This window comes from Trachypithecus francoisi, unplaced genomic scaffold (genome assembly GCF_009764315.1).
Source record: "Trachypithecus francoisi isolate TF-2019V2 unplaced genomic scaffold, Tfra_2.0 Lachesis_group17, whole genome shotgun sequence".
In the NCBI taxonomy this organism is placed as follows: domain Eukaryota; kingdom Metazoa; phylum Chordata; class Mammalia; order Primates; family Cercopithecidae; genus Trachypithecus; species Trachypithecus francoisi.
In genome coordinates, this window is record NW_022681462.1 from 54846426 (window position 1) to 54869213 (window position 22788).

At 41.3% G+C, this 22788-nt stretch overlaps 1 pseudogene; it reads right to left on the bottom strand.

The window, feature by feature from the left end:
• Positions 1-9218: 9218 nt before the first annotated feature.
• LOC117062848 lies at positions 9219-20375 on the bottom strand (annotated as a pseudogene).
• Positions 20376-22788: the final 2413 nt, after the last annotated feature.

Below are 22788 nucleotides of genomic sequence, written 5' to 3' on the forward strand. Positions count from 1 at the left end.
ATCCAGGCTCTTGAAATAGTGGCTATCTCTCTAGAGATAATTTCTCTATAATTTTAAACATAAAGTATGGATTGTAATTTCTTACCAACAGAAACTATGGAATTTTTCAGTGTACTGTAAAATCAAATCAAAGTCAAGAAAAGAGGGTGGGATGATGGATAAGCCAAAGACAAGATGTTTGAATATCAATATTTTGGGATAAAGAGAGAACAAGCCAGAAGAGCTAGGAAATCGAGTGTTTGAATATCCTGTTTATATGAGGCTTAAGTTTGAAAAAATCTATGCTTGACCTGCCTTCTTCAGAGTATTTCAGTAGGACTCTGGCTTCTAAGTGACTTGGAGAAAAGTATTAAATGAGGTAGATTCCTCAAGATGTTTACATATCTGTTGTCTACTGTTTAAAAGGATTTTCTTCAAAAAGAAGCAGAAGGTTTGGCTCTGTGTCCCTACCCAAATCTCATTTCAAAATGTAATCCCCATGTGTGAAGGGAGGGACCTGGAGGTAGGTGACTGGATCATGGCATGGTTTCCCCCGTGCTATTCTCCTGCTAGTGAGGGAGTTCTCACGAGATCTGATTGTTTAAAAGTGGCAGTTTCCCCTGCATGCTATCTCTCTCCTGCTACCAGGTAAGACATGCCTTGCTTCCTCTTCACCCTCTGCCATGATTGTAAGTTTCCTGATGCTTCCCCAGCCATGCAGAACTGTGAGTCAATTAAACTTCTTTTATTTATAAATTACCCAGTCTCAGGTAGTATCTTTATAGCAATGTGAGAACAGAATAATACATAAAGAAATTCTCTTAGTTTTCAGTGACAAAACAAGAAGTAGAAATGAGAGAAAAATAAAACAAGAATGTTGGTGGATTGCTAAAACTGTTCTTCATCTTCTGTGATTTAATATTGGTTTGTCATAAGGAATAAGAATTATGAAGGATTATGTCATTGATAGAAGTCATATGTAGAGAATTGGCATGCATGGCCTTAGGATTGATTGATTTTTCTTTTAAGTCAATGATATGGCTTGGTTCTGTGTTCCCACCCAAATCTCATCTTCTAGCTCCCATAATTCCCACATGTTTTGGGAGGGACCGGGTGGAAAATGATTGAATTATGGGGGTGGGTCTTTTCCATCTGGTTCTTGTAATGATGAATGGGTCTCATGAGATCTGAGAGTTTTAAAAATGGGAGTTTCTCTGCACAAGCCCTCTCATTGCCTGCTGCTACCGTGTAAGCAGTGATCTTTGTTTACTGTGAGATGCTCTCTATTGCCTCAGGCAATGAGCTGTCCTATAGAGTGCACCATGGTCTGTGCTCCCTGCTTGGTTCCAGAGAGGGAAAACCAGCTGGGTGGGGTGGAACTGGGTGAAAACAAGCTGGGTGGGGCTGGACTGGGCAAGTCCATCTATACATCCCTTAATAGTAGGTGTAAGTAAGGCGTTTGAAGATCTGCCAAAAATGCAATAAAAAAAGAGCTGCTGGACAGACATTGTGTCTGTGACAATGCAGTAGAAAATGAACACCAGGGGTGAGTTCAAAGATGATCTTAAAATCTGTATCTCTATAAATATCAATCAATTTTAGATTCAATCAAGGTGATTCTGTGATCATTCACCAATTTCCATTAAGTAATCAATGTTTAAATAATGAACACCTTAACTAATATTCTTTTGAGATGATTATACTTTGTATGATCTAAGAAAACAGTGAAGATATCCAGAAGGGCAGTGCATATTATAACAGCAAGGAATGTTTATTTTTATTTATTTTTTTTTTATTTTTGAGACTTGGTCTTGCTCTGTCACCCAGGCTGGAGTGCAGTGGCACAATCCGGGCTCACTGCAACCCTCGCCTCCTGGGTTCAAGCGATTACCCTGCCTCAGCCTCTGAAGTAGCTGGGACTACAGGCACGCACCACCATGCCCGGCTAATTTTTTTTTTTTTTTGAGAGCGAGTCTTGCTCTTGTTGCCCAGGCTAGAGTGCAATGGCACAACCTTGGCTCACTGCAACCTCTGGCTCTTAGGTTCAAGTGATTCTCCTGCCTCAGTCTCCCGAGTAGCTGGGATTACAGACGCACGCCACCATGCCTAGCTAATTTTTGTATTTTTAGTAGAGACAGGGTTTCACTATGTTGGCCAGGCTGGTCTTGAATTCCTGACCTTGTGATCTGCCTGCCTTGGCCTCCCAAGTGCTGGGATTACAGGTGTGAGCCACCGCTCCTGGCCACTAATTTTTTTTTTTTTTTTTTTTTTTTTTTGAGACAGAGTCTCGCTCTGTCGCCCGGGCTGGAGTGCAGTGGCCGGATCTCAGCTCACTGCAAGCTCCGCCTCCCGGGTTTATGCCATTCGCCTGCCTCAGCCTCCCGAGTAGCTGGGACTACAGGCGCCCGCCACCTCGCCTGGCTAGTTTTTTGTATTTTTTAGTAGAGATGGGGTTTCACCATGTTAGCCAGGATGGTCTCGATCTCCTGACCTCGTGATCCACCCGTCTCGGCTTCCCAAAGTGCTGGGATTACAGGCTTGAGCCACCACGCCCGGCCGGCCACTGAGTTTTATATTTTTAGTTGAGACGGGGTTTCCCCATATTGACCAGGCTGGTCTCGAACTCCTGACCTCAAGTGATCTGCCCGTCTTGGCCTCTCAAAGTGCTGGGATTACAGGTGTGACCCATTGCGCCCGGCCAACAAGGAATCTTATACCATAACTTGACCAATCCTTTTTGTTTGTTTTTTGAGATGGAGTCTCTCTCTGTCGCCCAGGCTGGAGTGCAGGGGTGCAATCCCGGCTCACTGCAAGCTCCATCTCCAGGGTTCATGTCATTCTTGTGCCTCAGCCTCCCGAGTAGCTGGGACTACAGGTGCCTGCCACCACACCTGGCTAATTTTTTTGTATTTTCAGTAGAGATGGGGTTTCACCGTGTTAGCCAGGATGGTCTCGATCTCCTGACCTTGTGATCCACCCACATCAGCCTCCCAAAGTGCTGGGATTACAGGCGTCAGCCACCATGCCTGGCTGACCAATCTTTTTAAATTAAAGCTCTTGTTTTTTTTTCTTTCCCAAGATGGTGGATTAGAGGCTTTTAGCATGCTTCATTCAGTTGGAAATAGCAAAAAGGCATATAAAGAGCAACACCGTGAGCTTTTACTCAGGAAGGAATATAGAATTCACCCAAAAAGTGAAGGGCACTCCAGATACTGGGGAAGAGAAGGTTTACAAGCAGCCTGTGTGATAGCATTTGACTGATAAAAGTGAGTGAAGCCTCAGTGCATAAAAGAGGCAGTCTTCATCTATGATTCACTTTTTAACTAGAAATTCATCCAAAGAGCACCTAGTTTCTCCCAAGCCCCAGGGCTAACATGGGAAAAGCCTGGTAGAGGGTATGAGGGAAAGATGCCAGGAAAAGCTGTGAACATTTTCCCAGACTTGGACTGAGAGGACACTGTTTTCAATCTAGTTTCATACAAAGTCAGTAATTTTTGGTGACCCAGCAGGGGCAGCTGCCACAGGGATTTTAGACTCTGGCTGGAGACTGGAGCACATACTCTGGAGCAGGGGAAAGGTACCCACAATCAGAACTGAGTGATGAGTGTAGCCTGCACCCCAGCAGTAGGCACTGGAATTGGGCTCTTTCCTGTCATCAGACTAGAGCAGAAGAATTGCTGAAGCCACAGCTTCTCTGGGTGGCATGATTTGTGTGGCCAGGAACAGCTTTGCAGCCTAGGACTAGTGTCATTGCTGGGTAGTCTGCTCCTTTGGTCAGTCAGGAGAGTGTGCCCCACAAGTTTAGAGAAGTGTGGGGGAGGCACACCCCACCCCTGAGATTACCTTCCCTTCCCCTGCAAAGACCTTGTTGCAGCAGCAGTTACTCTGCTTCACAGAAATTAATCCGCTTCTTTCTGGGGGACATATTTCCAGCATTTGGCCTACCAAGTGGCCTAGAATGGAGACCTGAGCCATGCCTCTCTGTCTGTGCAGAGACCATGGTGCAGTATTACCCTCTCCACCTCAGGCCCAGGCATAATTACAGGCATTCAATACATCCACTCATGTGGATAGGAGCCTGAGTTCTTTCTTTCCTGCAGAGAGATCTTGATGCAGTGGAGTCTTTGATGCTTCATAACTGGGCATAATTCTGAACATTCAGCCCACCCCCGTGCCTGGATTAGGAATCTGAGTCATCCCTCCTTTCCTGTGGAGAAATTTTGACACAGTTGTACTGTCTCTACCCCATACCCAGGCATATTCTCAGACCTTTGTCAAACTTACTCACCTGATATAGGAGCCTGACCCACCCATTTTTTCTCATGCAGAGATCCTTATTTCTCATGCAGCAGCAACCTCTACACTTCACACCAGGGCACATTTCCAGGCATTCAGTGCACCTGCTCAGCCTGAGCCACCCCTCCTTTCAGGTGCAAAGATTCTGGTGTGGCAGCGCCCCCTCTGCTCCATGGCTGAATGTATCTCTAGGCATTTGAAGCACGCATATCTTAGATTAGGAGTCTGGGCTACCCATCCATTTCAAGGTGGAGAATTTGAGGAAGTAGAGATTTCTCTACTCCATGCCCAGCGACATCTCTTGCCACTTGGCTACTGCCTTCCAGACACCCCAACAAAGCTAGTGCTTATACCTGCCATTAGAGGATGTATAGATGGACTAGCCCAGTCTAGTTCCACCCAGCTTGCTTCTCTGGAATAACAAAGATCAGAGCTGAACTAAATGAAATGGAGACCAAAAAACAAATAATCAATGAAATGAAAAATATGTTATTTGAAAAGATAATCAAAATTGATAGACCACTAGCTAGATTAACCAAGAAATAGAGAAGATTCATATAAGCACAAACAGAAATGATAAAGATGACATTATAACTGATACAACAAAAACATAAAAGATCATCAGAGACTACTATGAGCATCTCTATGTACACAAACTAGAAAGTCTAGAGAAAGTGGATAAATTCCTAGAAACATACAACCTCCCAAGATTGAATCAGGAAGACGTAGAAATCCTGAACAGACCAATAATAAGCAGTGAAAGTAAACTGGTAATAAAAAAATACCTTAATAGCTGGGCGCAGTGGCTCAAGCCTGTAATCCCAACACTTTGGGAGGCCGAAACGGGCGGATCATGAGGTCAGGAGATCGAGACCATCCTGGCTAACACGGTGAAACCCCGTCTCTACTAAAAAATACAAAAAACTAGCCAGGCGAGGTGGTGGGCGCCTGTAGTCACAGCTATTCAGGAGGCTGAGGCAGGAGAATGGCGTAAACCCGGGAGGCGGAGCTTGCAGTGAGCTGAGATCCGGCCACTGCAGTCCAGCCTGGGCCACAGAGCAAGACTCTGTCTCAAAAAAAAAAAAAAAAAAAAAAAAAAAATATATATATATATATATATCTTAATAATAAAAAAAGCCTAGGACCAGGTAGTTTCAGAGACAAATTCTACCAGATACACAATGAAGTACTAATACTAAACTTGCTAAAACTGTTCCCAAAAATTGAGGGAAGGAAATCTTCCCTAACTCATTTTATAAAGCCAGCATTGCCTTGATATTAATGCCAGGCAAAGACACTACAAAAAAAGGAAAACTACAGACCAATATGTTTGGTGAACATAGATGCGAAAATCCTCAACAAAATGATAGTAAACCGAAATCAACAACACATCAAAAAGATAATATAAGTTTACTAAGTGGGTTTTATTATAGGGATGAAAGTTTGGTTTTACATATGCATATTAATAAATATGATTCACCACATAAACAGAATTAAAAACAAAAGCATATGATTATATAAATACATACAGAAAAAGCATTTGATAAAATTCAGCAGCACTTCCTGATGAAAAACCTTTGCTATGCTAGGCATAGAAGGAACATAACAAAATAATAAAAGCCATATATGACTAACCCATAGACAACATGATACTGCAATGGGAAAAGTTAAAAGCATTCCTCTTAAGAAGTGGGAAAAGGATAAGGATGTCCACTCTCATCACTCTTATTCAACATAGTACTTGAAGTCCTAGTCAGAGTCATCAGACAAAAGAAAGAAATAAAAGACATCTAAATAGGCAAAGAGGAAGTCAAATTATCTCTTCACGGATGGTATGATTTTATACCTAGAAACCCTAAAGACTCCTCCAAAAGCCTCCTAGATTTTATAAGTGACTTCAGTAAAGAATAAGGTTACAAAATCAGATTATAAAAATCAGTTGTGTTTCTATACACCATAATCATCAAACTGGGAACCAAATCAAGAATCCAATCCCATTTACAATACACAAAACAAACAGGAAATGCCTAGGAATACATTTAACCAGGGAGGTGAAAGATCTCTACAAGGAGAACTATGAAACACTGATAAAAGAAATGATAGATGACACAAATGGAAAAACATTGATGCTCATGGATTGCAAGAATCAATATCATTAAAGTGACCGTACTGCCCTAAGCAATCAATAGATTCAATGCAATTTCTGTCAACTATCATTCTTTGATAAACAGGAAAAAAAATAAATTTACATGGAAATGAAAAAGGGTCCAAATAGCCATAGCTATCCTAAGCAAAAAGAAGAACGCTACAGGCATCACATTACCTGACATCAAATTATACTACAAAGCTATATTAACCAAACCACCATCATACTAGTATAAAAATAGATACACAGATAAATGGAAGAGTAGAGAACCCAGAAATAAAGCCACATATCTAAAACCAAATGATCTTTTACAAAGCCAGCAAAAATATACACTGGGGAAAAGAAATCTAATTCGATAAGTGGTGCTGGGATAACAGCTGAACCATATGCAGGTAAATAAAACGACCTCTATCTCTCACCATATTCAAAAATTAACTCCTGTGGATTAAATGTTAGACTTGAAGTTATAAAAACCCAAGAGGATATTTTGCCCATTGTTCCAGGCAAATAATTTAGGACTGAATTTTCAAAAGAAAATGCAACAAAAACAAAAATAGGCAAATGGGACTCAAACTAAAAATCTTCTGCACAGCAGAAGATTGTAAAAGAAGTAATCAACTGAGTAAACTGACAACCTACAGAATGGGAGAAAATATTTGCAAACTATGCATCTGAGAAAGTACTAATTCCCAGAATCTACAAGGAACTCAACTCAACAAATGAGAAAAACAACAACAACAACAACAACAACAACAAAAAACCGTCAAAAAGTAGGCAAAGGACATGAACAGATATTGTTCAAAAGATGACTTAAAAGCAGCCAATACACATATGAAAAGTGCTCAACATTGCTAATCAGAAGAGAAATGGATATTAGAACCACAGTGAGATACCATCTTAACCAGAATGACTATTACTAAAAAGTGAAGAAACAACAAATGCTGGCAAGGATGTGGAGAAAAGGGAAGGCTTATACACTGCTGATGGGAATGTAAATGAGTACCACCTCTTTGGAAAACCATATGGAGATTTCTCAAAGAAGTAAAAATAGAACTAATCTTTGATCCAGCAACCCCACTATTGGAATCTATCCAAAGAGAAATAAATCATCATGTTAAAAAGACACTTGCACTCATTTGTTCATAGCAGCACTATGTACAATAGAAAAATTATAGAATCAACTTGTGTCCATTAATGAATAATTGAAAAAAATTTGGTAAAGTATTTGCAAATATATGCCTCTGTGAAAGAATTCAGCTACAAATATAGGCCCTGCACAAAGCCTCAGCCCTCTGAAAATATCCAGAAAAGGAAGCAACTGATTGTACTCAAATTGCAATACAGTTAAAAGAACATTAGCTCACACAGATGAGAAAGAACCAGTGAAATAACTCTGGAAACTCAAAAAGCCAAGAGTATCTTTTATCCTTCAAATGACCACACTAGTTCCCCAGTAAGGATCTTAAGCAGGCTGAAATGACAGACATAGAATTCAGAATATTGATAAGGACAAAGATCATTGAGATTCAGGAGAAAGTCAAAATTTAATCCAAGGAATCGAGGATTACAGTAAAATAATAGAAGACCTGAAAGACAAAATTGCCATTGTAAGCAAAAGGCAAAGTGATCTGATAGAGCTGAAAAATACCCTCCAGTAATTTTATAATATAAGCACAAGTATTAACAGTAGAATAGGCCAGGCGCGGTGGCTCATGCCTGTAATCCCAGCACTTTGGGAGGCCCAGGCGGATGGATCATCAAGTCAAGAGATCCAGACCATCCTGGCGAACATGGTGAAACCCAGACTCTACTAAAAATACAAAAATTAGCTGGGCCTGTTGGCATGTGCCTGTAATCCCAGCTGCTCCGGAGGCTGAGGTGGGAGAATTGCTTGAACCCGGGAGGCAGAGGTTGCGGTGAGCCGCGGTCATGCCACTGCACTCCAGTTTGGCAACAGAGCGAGACTCCGTCTCAAAAACAAAACAAAACAAAACAAACAGTAGAAATGATCAAGTTGAGGAAGGAATCTCAGAGCTCAAAGACATTCTCTAGGCTAACTCAGCAGAAGAAAATAAAGGAAGAAAAAGAAAGAACAAAAATTCTCAGCTATATAGGATTGTGTAAAGAAACCAAATCTACAACTCTACAACATAAGCGTCCTTGAAAGAGAGGGAGAAAAAAGAAGCAACTTGGAAAACATATTTGAGGATATTATCTATGAAAATTTTTCCCAACCTCACGAGCGAGGCCAACTTTAAATTCAAAAAAATGAAGAGAACTGCAAAATACTATACAAGATGACCATTCCCAAGGCACACGATGATTAGATTTCCAAGATAGACACGAGGGGGAAAAAAAAATTGAAGCCAGTTAAGAGAGAAGGGGCAGGTCACCTACAAAGGGAAACCCATCAGGCTAATAGTGGAACTTTCAGCACGAGCCCTACAAGCCAGAAGAGATAGGGGGTGTATATTCAGCATTTATATATATTATGTTTATAATATATATATTTTATATATGTATATAATTTTGCCGTCAACATATTGTTTATTTCACTTTGCGTCTTTCCCGCGCTCTGGCGCCTCCTCCCTGGGGCGGCGTGCGGCTCAGTCTCTACCTGACCACGGGCTGGGAGTGGCAGATGGGTTGGGGGTCGGGGAACCGAGGAAGGCAGTGAGAGCTGCACAGTCAGAAAATGCACCGTGGGCCACAGCCCTGGCGGACCCATGCGCGCTCCTCCCCTAAGCCTGCTCGCCGTGCCCGGAGCTGATACTTCCCGCATCTTACAGTGGATGACTCAGGCCCCGGAGCTGCGGGCTAGGGGGCCTGTGCAGGGAGGGTCTGCGGGGGCGGGGGGCTCACAGCCTCGGATCCCAGCCCAGCCTGGACCGGCAAGTGGGTGGACGCTCGGCTCACGGCCTAGCAACTGGGCTTCGTGGGAGGTGGACAACCGGGGGCGCGCTGGGGGCGCTTGGCAGCATTGCAAGCTCAGAATCACAAGCTCAGCTGTTGGCGAGGGACGGAGCGCTGCTGTCCCCGGGCTGGGGAGGCGCCATCGGATGGCTGAGCGGCAGCGTGCCGGCGCGGCCGCTCGCAGGCGGTCCATCTGGAAGGTGTTCTGGGTGGCTGGGTCGGCCAGAACCACGTCGGGGGTCATTGAGCATGTGCAGTCCCTCCAGGGTCAGGAGGTCGATCTTGAGTTCATCCAGGGGAAACTGGTTGTCCGAGTTGAAGCTGACGTCGCCGACCCCAACCAGAGAGCTGGTCAGTTTTTTAAGGAGGCTGGGGGAGCGGGGGAGACTCTCCTGCCACTGTGAGGATAATGTTGGGGATGCCACGGTGGCTGAGGTAGCCCAGCTGCTGTGAGTTCGGCAGGCGCCTGTAGCTGGCGATGAGGCCTATCATGGCCACCTGCGAATAGTTGAGCGTGGAGCCCGGGCTGTACAGGGAGCTGATGGCGTTTTCCATCATGTTGAACTGCTCCAGCTGGTGAGACAGAACATTGGCCTGCCTGGCCGCCATCTGCTGCTCATAGTGTGCGTTCCCAAACACGCTGCACAGGGTGGAAGTGTGTTGCGGGGAGCTCCCTGGAGAGACGCCTTGATTGGAGACTGGCGAGGTGGGAGACTGGTTGGCGAGGAGACGGAGCTAGTGCCGCTACTGCTGCAGAGCCTGCATCGAGGCGATGTGGATCTCCATCGACGGCTGGCCGGGATTCTCCGGGGGGACTGGAAGAGAGAGGATGGTACCGTGACCGCGAGCAGGGGGAGCTGTGGCCCATGACTCAGGTTGGTGCTGGGCAACTGGGGGCCGCCGGGGGGCAGGCAGACGGGCGCCTGTGGGGGCGGCGGGGGTGGCGGCTGCTGGAACGCAGGCGGAGGAGGAGGCGGAGGCGGAGGCGGGGCTGGGGCAGCGGCTCCTGGGAGTCCGTCTGAGTGAAGAAAGCGTAGGGCAGCTGCTGCTCCAGAGACAGGGCATCCAAGGCCACGGCCTGAGTGAAGGATGACAGTGGGGACAGGGTGGGCAATGCCTGCTGATGGCTCACCTTTGTGCTTAGGGACAGGGGCCTGACGCTGGCTGGACGGTGCTGCGGAGGAGAGCCAGGTGTGCTCATCCCCTGGCCGGCGCCGCTGATGCCCAGGTGCATCAGGTTGGCCGAGAGGTTGCCGGGTGCTGCTGGAGCTACTCAGTGTGGTCGAGATGGGCTCGACCTCGGGGTCGAGCCAGGAGGGGAAGTGGATGTTAGTCATGCCGGGCAGGGAACCCCCAGAATTGTGGGTGGCGGAGATCAGGGCTGTAGTGTTTTCCTGGTCGGAGGACGCGAAGATGTTGATTCTGCGCAGGACTTGGTCGTGGATCCTGTCTTCTTGGTTTCCCACGCTTGCTTGGAAAGGATTTTGTCTGCCTCTGATGTGGTCTCTTCCATTCCCGGGACTGTTAACAGTAAAACTCTTTTCTGGTGCCCGTCCTGGGACCCACTAGTAAAGGATTCTGGCAGCATGGGCCGTCATTGTGCTCTGGTGCAGGGCAGAGTCAGAATTGGTCCTCCTCTAGCTGGTGTCCGCGGGTGGCAAGAGGTACACTGTGCCCTAGGAGTAGCTGTTGGCCTGCTGTCTGTGTTTGTCCCTTGACACATGTAGGCGGTGCGGGGAGCCTAGCCAGCTGCGCTCCCAGTACACTCCGTTCAGCACCCCATGGTGCCTGGTGGTCAGGCTGGTGTCCAGGCCCAAGGATTGGAAGGGGGTCTGAAAGGGCAGGTCCATGGTGCCACTCCCGATCTGGTTCACGTTGGGCCAGGGAACCGCCGTGGTACTGGCCACGCTTGGGCCCGGTTGCAGGTACTGGGATTTCTGGAGCTGGAGCCCTGCGGCCCCATCAGGCTCAGCCCCTTCATGACCTCCTGGAAGGCCGCCGTCTCCTCTGTCTGTTTCTTATTGTGCAGTGTGACCTTCTTGCTGAATATACAAGATGAAAAGAAAAATGCCAGGGTTGCTATTCTAATTTCAGACAAGATACACTTTAGTCCAAAGATGATTTTAAAAAGACAAAAAGGGCATTACATAATGGTAGAGGGATCCATTCAACAAGAAGACATATCTTAAGTATATATGCACCCAACACAGGAGCGTCCAGATTTGTAGAGCAAGTTTTTAGAGATCTCTGAAGAGACTTAGATAACCACACAGTAATAGTGGGAGACTTCAACACTCCACTGTCAGTGCTATACATGTTATTGAGACAGAAAACTAACAGACATAAATAGGACTTGAACTTGATGCTTGACTAAACGGGCCTAACAGGTATCTACTGAATTCTCTACCCCAAAACAGCATAGTATTCATTTGTCTCATCTGCACATAATATATACTCTAAAATTGACCAGACAATCAGACATAAAACCATCCTCAGCATATTGGAAAAAAATAAGATTATACCAAACACACTGTCAGATCACAGCACAATAAAAACAAAAATCTATACTAAGAAAACACTCAAAACTATACAATCACATGGAAATTAAATGACACGCTCCTGAATGACTATTGGGTAAACAATGAAATTAAGGCAGAAATTAAATTTTTTTTGAAATGAAATAAGATGAAGATACAACATAGAAGAATCTCTGGGGCACAGTTAAAGCCGTGTTAAGAAAGTTTATAGCACTAAATACCACATTAAAAATGAAAAAGAGCTCAACAATCTAAAATGACACTTAGAAGAACTAGAAAACAAAGAGAAAACTAACCCCCAAGATAGAGGAAGAAATAACCAAAATCAGAGCTGAACTGAAGAAAATTGAAATGCAAAAAACCACACAAAAGACCAAAGTATCCAGGAGTTGGTTATTTGAAAGAATAAGTAATATTGGTAGACTACTAGCTAGACTAATAAAGGAAAAAATAGAGAAGGTCCAAATGGATACAATAAAAAATGACTACGGGAAATACAAATACTCTCAGAGACTACCACAAACACCACTATGCACACAAACTAGAAAAGCTACAAGAAATAGGTAAATTCCTGGAAACATAATAACCTTCAAGGTTGAACCAGGAAGAAATTGAATTCCTGAACAGACAAATAATGAGTTCCAGAGTTAAATCAGTCACAAAATGCCTACCAAGCAGAAAAATCCAAGGAGCAGATGGATTCATGACCAAATTCTACCAGAATTATAAAGATCTGGTACCATTCCTACTGAAAGTATTTCAAAATATTGAGGAGGAGGGACTCCTCCCTAACTCATTCTATGAGGCCAGCATTATCCTGATACCAAAAGCTGGAAGAGGCACAATGAAAAAGGAAAACTTCAAGCAAACATCCTTGGTAATTATTGATGAAAAAATCCTCAACAAAATACTAGAAAACCAAATCCAGCAGCATTTCAAAAAGCTAAAACAGGCCGGGCGCGGTGGCTCAAGCCTGTAATCCCAGCACTTTGGGAGGCCGAGACGGGTGGATCACGAGGTCAGGAGATCGAGACCATCCTGGCTAACACGGTGAAACCCCGTCTCTACTAAAAATACAAAAAACTAGCCGGGTGAGGTGGCGGGCGCCTGTAGTCCCAGCTACTTGGGAGGCTGAGGCAGGAGAATGGCGTGAACCCGGGAGGCGGAGCTTGCAGTGAGCTGAGATCCGGCCACTGCACTCCAGCCCGGGCGACAGAGCGAGACTCCGCCTCAAAAAAAAAAAATAAAAAATAAAAAAAAAAAACAACGAAAACACCACAATCAAGTTGACTTTAATCCTGAGATGCAAGAATGGTTCAACATATGCAAACCAATAAATGTGGTTCACCACATAAACTGAACTAAAGCCAAAAACCGCATGTTCATATTAGTAGATGCAGAACCTTCTGATCAAATTTAACATTCTTTTATGTTAAAAACCCTCAACATACTACGTGTTGAGGCAACATAACTCAAAATAATGAGAGACATCTATGACAAACCCACAGCCAACATCATACTGAATAGGTGAAAGCTGGAAGCATTCCTCTTGAAAATAAGAACAAGACAAGGATGTCTTTTTTCAACACTTCATTCAACATAGTTTTGGAAGTCCTCGCCCGAGAAATCAGACAAGAGAAACAAAGAAAAGGTATTCAAATAGAGAGGAAGTCAAGCTATTTCTCTTCACAGACAATGTGATTCTCAACCTGGGAAAACCCTAGTCTCTCCCCCAAAGATTCCTAGATGTGATAAACATGTCGGGCAAAGTTTCACATTACAAAACCAGTGTCCAAAATCAGTAGCATTTCTATACACCAACATTGTCCAAGCTGAATGCTAACTCAAGAATACAATCCCATTCACAATAGCCACAGAAAAAATGAAATACCTAGGAATACAGATAACTAAGGAAGTGAATTATCTCTTCTGTGAGAATTACAAAACACTGTTCAAGGAAATCAGAGAGGATACAGAAGAGTGATAAAACACTCCATGTTCACGGATAGGAATAATCAATATTATTAGAATGATCATACTGCCCAAAGCCATTTGCAGACTTAATGCTATTCCTATCAAGCTACTAATGGCATTCTTTGCCACATTAGGAAAAGCTGTTTTAAAATTCATAAGGAACCAAAAAAGAGTCTGAATAGCCAAGGCAATCCAAGCAAAAAGAACAAAGCTGGAGGCATCACATTACCCTACTTCAAACTATACTACAAGTCTACAGTAAACAAAACAGCATGCTATTGGTACAAAAACAGTCACATAGATCAATGAACCAAAGTAGAGACCCCAGAAATAAAGCTGCACAACTACATCGAATTTTTGACAAAGTTGATGACAACAAGCAATAGAAAAGGACTCCTTAGTCAATAGTGCTGAGATGACTGACTAGCCAAATGTAAAATATTGAAGCTTGACCCCTTCCTTACACCACACAAACCAACTCAAGATGAATTAAAGACTTAATGGCTGGGCACGGTGGCTCACGCCTGTAATCCCCGCACTTTGGGAGGCTGAGGCGGGTGGATCACGAAGTCAGGAGGTCGAGACCATCCTGGCTAAAACGGTGAAACCCAGTCTCTACTAAAAATACAAAAAAATTAGCCAGGCGAGGTGGCAGGCATCTGCAGTCCCATCTACTCAGGAGGCTGAGGCAGGAGAATGGCGTGAACCTGGGAGGCGGAGCTTGCAGTGAACTGAGATCGCGCCACTGTACTCCAGCACAGGTGACACAGGGAGACTCAATCCCCCCCACCCAAAAATAACTTAAACAAAAACTCAAAACTATAAAACCCTGGAAGACAACCTCGGTACCATTCTTGACATAGGAACAGGCGAAGATTTTATGATGAAGATGCCAAAAGCAATTGCAATAGAAGGAAAAATTGACAAATGGGATCTAATTAGACTAAAGAGCTTCTGCACAGCAGACTAGCAATAAAGTAAACAGGCAGCCTACAAAACCAGAAAATTTTTGGACTATACAAGTGTGAAAGGTCTAATATCTAGCAACTATAAGGAACTTAAACAAATTTACAAGAAAAAAAACCTAATTAAAAAGTGGACAAAGGACATGAACACTTTTCAAAAGAAGACAAATATGTGGCCAACAAGCATATGAAAAAATCTCAATATCATTGATCATTAGAGAAATGTAAATTAAAACCACAGTGAGATACCATCTCACACCAGTCAGAATGGCTATTATTAAAAACTAAAAAAAAACAGATGTTGGTGAGGTTGTGGAGAAAAGAACACTTATATACTGTTGTTGGAACTATAAATCAGTTCAACCATTGTAGAAAGTAGTGTAGCAATTTCTCAAAGAACAAAAAACAGAACTACATTCAACCCAGAAATCTCATGATTGGGGATATACCCAACGGAATATGAATCGTTCTGTCATAAAGACACATATACGGCCGGGCGCGGTGGCTCAAGCCTGTAATCCCAGCACTTTGGGAGGCCGAGATGGGCGGATCATGAGGTCAGGAGATCGAGACCCTCCTGGCTAATACAGTGAAACCCCGTCTCTACTAAAAATACAAAAACTAGCCGGGCGAGGTGGCGGGCGCCTGTAGTCCCAGCTACTCGGAGGCTGAGGCAGGAGAATGGCGTAAACCCGGGAGGCGGAGCTTGCAGTGAGCTGAGATCCGGCCACTGCACTCCAGCCTGGGCGACAGAGCGAGACTCCGCCTCAAAAAAAAAAATAAATAAATAAAAAAATAAATAAATAAATAAAACTAGCCGGGCGAGGTGGCGGGCGCCTGTAGTCCCAGCTACTCGGGAGGCCGAGGCAGGAGAATGGCGTAAACCCCGGAGGCGGAGCTTGCAGTGAGCTGAGATCGGGCCACTGCACTCCAGCCCGGCGACAGAGCGAGACTCTGTCTCAAAAAAAAAAAAAAAAAAAACACATATACATGTATGTTCACTGCAGCACTATTCACAATAGCAAGGACATGAAATCAACTGAAATGCCCATCAATGGTAAGCTGAATAAAGAAAACGTGGTACCTATAAACCGTGGAATTCTATGCAGCCATAAAAAAGAACGAGATCATGTCCTTTGCAGCAACATGGATGAAGGTGGAGGCCACTATCCTAAGTATACTAACACAGGAACAGAAAGCCAAATACTGTTTGTTCTCACTTGTAAGTGGAAGCTAAACATCGAGAACCACATGGACACAAAGAAGGGAGCAACAGACCCTGAAGCCTATTTGTGGATAGAGGGTGAAGGTTTGGAGGAGAGAAAGGATCGTAAAACTACCTATCATGTACTATGCTTATTGCCCAGGTGATGAAATAATCTGTATGCCAAAGCTCCATGACACACAATATCTCTGTATAACAAACCTGCACTTGTACTCCTGAACGAAAAAGTTAAATAAATAAAATGGTATATGTACATCATGACATACTACTCAGGCATGAAAAAGCACAATTCATGTCTTTTGCAACAATATGGATGGAACTAGAGGCTATCATTCTTAGTGAAATGACTCAGGAACAGAAAATTTAAAACTACATATTCTCACTTTATAAATGGATGCTAAACATTGGGTACACACAGACACAAAGTGATATAAAAGACACTGGAGATTCCAACTGGTAAGAAGGGAGTCAGGAGAGGGATGAAATACTATCTTTTGCGTACAATGTACACAATTTGTGTGAAAGGTACACTAAAAGCCCAGACTGCACCACTATGCAGTGTATCTAAGTAGCATCACTGCACCAGTACCCCATATTCATAAAAATAATATTTTTTTAAAAAAACAGCTCTTCCTAATTTTAATGAAACTTTTTACATATTGAGAACATAGTGGAATCGGTCTTGGTTGTACGAATCACTTACTGGTACCTCATTTATTACTAGATTCACTTGATTCACTAGATAAAACTTGGAAGAACACATTTATAATTTGATTTTTGTCTCCATATGTTGAAATCGCTTTATTTTTGGCAAGTTATATCCAGATAATTGGTATGGATCAACTAAGTTTGATCCTTAATACAATAGAAAGGAGGAAATGTCACATTATTTTGTATGTCTGTCAAGGTACATTATTTACAGCAAATATTGTAAATATTTGCTTTCATCGAAACAAACACACAGTTACTCTAAGGACAATAACTGTTTGTCTCTTCATATTTATATATACTTTGTTAACAAAATATAGATTTTCCCAACTGTATGGTCATGCAGACAAAGCTTCTGGCTAGACGTTTTTTACACTATGAAAATGTAGTTCTGCATGCTAAAAATGAGTATAATTTACCACTCAACGTAATAAAATAGCTTCTCCTCTGTCCACTCTCTCTGGCTTCTGAAACACTTCAAAGTCTGCAGGCTGAGAGGCCATTTCAGGAATTAGATGAAAATGTATAAGATATTCACTATTTCTCTGAATAACATTTTGTAACTATTATGTCCATAAATTAAAGCATCTGATTTTATAATAGAGTTTGAGAATCTTATAAAATATCAAGAATAACAGTGATGGCTTTTTAAACTGCCGACACATTGAGAACTGAGCATTTTGCTAATGGTTATATGTAATGACCTTTGCAGTAGGTGCTACTGCAATAGGAGCCGAGTTAGAACTTTCTCATGGCCAGTAAGAAATGAAATCAAAGTAGCAGTATGACTCCAGAGCTCAAACTCTGAATCTTTATGATACAGTAATTTTAGCTAAGATTTATAGCGTTATTATTATGTGCTGGTTCTATTCTAAGTGGCTTACTCCTTCGCTCCTTACAATAACTTTATGAAGGCTCTAGGTAGTATTGTAACTATTTTATAGATGAGGAAACTAAGGTAAATGAAGTTTAAGCAAGTTGCTCAAGGTCATCATGTAGTAAATTGTGGTTTCAGAATTTAAATCCAGGCAATCTGGCTCTAGAGCCCTCCAAATTAACTTAGCTATACTGCCTAGACTCTTCTAAATCATCTGCAGCACAATTTACCTAGTTTTATGTTCCAGCAAGAATGTATGTTGTTAATTGACTGTCTTCCTGAATATTCTTAAAGACCAGCAGGGCTGAGTCTTATCAAACCCACCTACTAGAATGCATAAGTATGAAAGAACAAAACTGAGATAATTCAAGGAGTCTCATGTCTTCAAAACTTCAGAGCAATGGGAAGTTCATAGGGGCCACTGACATTGGTCCCATGAAACTCCACCAGTGAAATGATTTCTTTGAGCCTCAATTAGCACTTGAAGGCCTCTTTCTCAGTTCTCAGCCCAGTTGATATCAGGAGCAACTATTGCCTAACGTTAGGTGAAAACTGTTTTGACATGTTGGCGTAGCCATGGGAGTAACCCTAGTATTGTCATATATTGACATTTTTATGATCATAAGCATAGCCTACATAGGTTCTCTTAAATCTTCCAAATACATATTGAATCTTTCTATGCTTTGACATACAACATTAAAAAATACATATATCTCTTCCTTGGTGTACTCAACTCTTTATTCAAGTGTCCCCTCTAGAGAGCTGTCTTAACTCTCAGGACTTGCTCTTTACTACTTCCTAATTGTTCAGCAGTTTTGTTATTTGTGTGATTTCACCATGTTTTTTTTCTAAGGACTCATACGCACTTTTGTATTCCTGAAGGCTAGTACAAATCCTAAAAGATAAAACACATAAAAAACAAGATAGTTGATCAAGAAACTTGCCTTTCCTGAATGTTTTAAATCAGATCTTCTGTTTTCATTTTATTTTTCAAACAAATGATTTTATTTCCTGCATATCTTGGAGGGTAGCAATTCCCTTGACTATTAAAGGCATTTTTGAAGCATTTCCATATAATTCATACTAAATGTAGTGCACAGAAGCTGGCATTGGGGTATTCATATTAATTATTTATATGCAATTTAAGGATCATGGGACCGAGCACTGTTGGAATGTGTAACTCTTGCTGTCGTTTCTAAAGTAGTACTTTATTGCATCCTGTGTTACTGTTTTGTTAGATCACATTTTCCCGTTAACCCAAACAAATGTCTGATAATACTAAAATCTTCACTTTTACATTAGCTAAAGCAATTATGAATGTGAGAAGATGGAAGTTGTTAATATAAAATGATTACACTTTAAGGCTCATCTTTTTCACTCCCCAGAAGCGGAAATATATGCCTTTTGGATGCTTTTTCTTCATGAGCCATATATTTTAAAGAGTTCACCTTGAAGTCTACTTTTCTCATACTTGAGCATTTTCTGTTTATACCCATTGATTTTCCCTTGAAGCAATATTTAAAGAAATGTAATTTCAAACTAAAGATGAAATAAGATTCACTTGCTTCTGACCTCCAACTCAACAATCCTCACTGGCACAGTGTGACTCTTTCACTGATGAAGATAAAGGGAATTAAGATAAAGGCAGAGGGGTAATCATTAATTAAAAGCAGTGATCTCAAGATATATTATATTCCAACTATCAAAAGAATTATCTAGAATAGATTTAGAGGTCAAGCTCTACTTGAACTTTGGAATTGACACAATGTCTCATTCTTAACGGGTCACCTATGACCACTAATCCCTGAGACAGTGGGGATATTATCAGGAAGTACTTTAGCTCAGTAGCTCCTGGAATGCTTACCTGGCTATTATCAAATTGAAGTCAAGAGTGACAAGAAAGAAAAGAAAAATGATTAAAATATTAGTTGTGAATTTTCTGTTTCAAGACATGTCCTTATAAAAATGCTACCAATCATTCTAGGCTAATGTCTGGGTTTGTGATTTACCTTTGACTGAACCTATATGGAATTGCAAATTGAAGATAGTTGGTCTTTGGCAGAAATATTGCTCATTCTACTTAATGTAGTGTTTTTCCCTCCTTTAGGTGCATTTTCCAACTCCCAAGCCCCCAGACACTTTTGTTTTCTTTCATAATCATTCTCCCGTCAAAACTTGCACTCTGAAAAGACCCACCCTTAGATATGTCCAGTAAAAATCAGACTGAAATGTACTTCATCTCCCAGACCATCTTCACTGAAACAAGAGGTAATGCCTTAAAACTGGGAAAATATCTGAGCTTCTAGAATTTCAAGAAGTATCAAGCATATGAGAGACATATGCTATAGTCAGCACCTACCTGGCTTCTTCCCATGGGCTAATCACCCATTTATAAGGCACTGTAAAGGAAAAAAAATTACTCTCATGAATAAGATATGAAGAGTAAGACCTGTATCTCTGGATTCCTAATATCCTAAATTTGATAAAATTTCACATTACATGTATACCATTTAATTTGGAAATTAAAAATATTAGATTAAAAAAAGCACAAAAAGAAAGTAAATTTTTTAAAAAATAGAATTTAAGCACAAGAGATTATCCCATCTTGTCTCTTAACTAGTACTTCCTCTAACACTGGAAGTGTGTTCACACTGAGAAGCCATCTCCTCTTTTCTTTTAGAATTAATACCTAGTAATTTATCACTTGAGAGTTATGTTCCTTTAACCATCTTTAAACTTACCTCGTTGAGCACATCCTGTAGAAAGAACCTCATCACAACTTCAGCAAGCACCTTGAGCATATGGCCCCTTAACAACAACAGCAACAGCAACAACAACAACAAAACAAGTTGAAAAAAGCAATTGAAAACGAGAGATAAACTGAACACTATCTAGAAGATTTTCCCTCTCATTCCTGCTCTTGATTGTCCCATCAGTATTGTCTTTTTGGGATTAAGAATCTATAATCTGGAATTTCTGGGCTGATTCTGGTTTCCAGTTACTATCCCCCCATCATAGCCATTATTTAGGAGCCTTGCTGTAAATTGTCTAATTTCAGTGTCATACTTGACTGATTACAAGCTCCCTGTCTCCTTTTTTATGATGCCTCTGTTTTCAAACTATTGATATTCATATTCTTAGCAGATTCACATTTCTCCACAACTCTCCAAAACTGGCCTATTGTTACTTTAGTCAGATCAATCTCCCTATAAAGTCCCAGGGTTTTTCTAGTTTTTCAAATATTTTGTTTTCACTTACATTTTCCCTTTTTTCTTCTGTTTCCTTTAGATTCTTATCCATTCTTCAAAAAGGATTATACCCATACAATTTTCACTGTTTATCTGGGCCCTCACAGAACCCATAATCTAACTCTTTATATTATACTGCCTTGAATTATAAATTGTTTCATGTGTTTAAGTCTTATTTCCCCAATTACGCTGTCAGTTAAAACCAGTTTTAAAACTACACTAATTATGTGGCTTTCTCAACTCCAAAGAGTGCCATGCATAAGTTATGTTAATTTCATTAGCTTAATTTTATTAGTAAAATCTTAATTACCTAGGAATATGTTTAACCAAGGAGGTGAAAGATCTCTACAAGGAGAACTGCACAACACTGCTGAAAGAAATCATAGATGAAACAAACAAATGGAAATACATTCCACGCTCATGGATTGGAAGAACCAATATTGTGAAAATGACCATACTGTCAAAAGCAATCTATAGATTCAGTGCAATTCCCATCAAAATACCAGCATCATTTTTTAACAGAATTAGAAAAGAAAATCCTAAAATTCACATGGAACCAAAAAAGAGCATGAATAGCCCAAGCAATTCTAAGCAAAAAGAACAAATCTGGAGGTATCACATTACCTGACTTCAAATTATATGACAAGGTTATGGTTACCAAAAGAGCATGGCACTGGTATAGAAGCAGGCATGTAGACCAGTGCAACAGAATAAATAACCCAGAAATAAAGCCAAATATGTATAACCAACTGATCTTCAACAAAGCATACAAAACGTATATTGGAAATGGACAGCCTATTTAATGGTGCTGGGAAAACTGGCAAGCCACATGTAGAAGGATGAAACAGAATCCCTATCTCTCACTGTATACAAAAATCAACTCAAGATGGATCAAAGATTTAAATATAAGACCTAAAACTATAAAAATTCTAAAAGACAATATTGGAAAAACTCTTCTAGACATTGACCTAGGCAAAGAATTTATGACTAAGACCCCCGAAGCAAATGCAACAAAAACAAGAATAAATAAATGGGACCTACTTAAGCTAAAATGCTCTGTACAGCAAAAAAAAAAAAAAAAAAAAAAAACAATAATCAGCATAGTAAACAGACCATCCACAGAATGGGAGAAAATATTTGCAAACTATGCATTAGACAAAGGACTAGTGTCCAGAATATACAAGGGATTCAAACAAATCAGCAAGAAAAAAATCCCATGAAGAACTGGACAAAGGACATAAATAGACAGTTCTTAAAAGTTGATAAACAAATGGCAAACATATGAAAAAATGCTCAATATCAGCAATCATCAGGGAAATGCAAATTAAAACTACAATGAAATAATATTCCTACAAGAATGGTCATTATTGAGTCAAAAAATGATAGATGTTGGCATGGATGTGGGGAAAAGGTAATGGTTGTACACTGCTTGTAGGAATGTAAATTAATGTAAATCAGTACAGCCTCTATGGTAAACAGTATGGCAATTCCTTAAAAAGCTAAATCATTTGATCCATCAGTCCTACTACTGGGTATCTACCCACACAAAAATATGTCATTATGTGAAAAAGACATTCTCACAAATATGTTTATAGTAGTACAATTCACAGTGAAAAGATGTGGAACCAACTTAAGTGCCCATTGACTAATGAGTGAATAATAAAAATGTGATACACACACACACACACACACACTGTGGAATATTACCCAGCCATTAAAAGGAATGAAATAATGTCTTTTGCAGCAATTTGGATGGAGCTGGAGGCCATTATTCTAAGTGAAGTGACACAGGAGTGGAAAACCCAAAATCAAATATTCTCACTTACAAGTGGGAGTTCAGCTATGAGTATGCAAAGGCATACAGGTGATATATTGGACCTTAGAGACTCATAAGGGGGAACGTAGGAGAAGGGATATGAA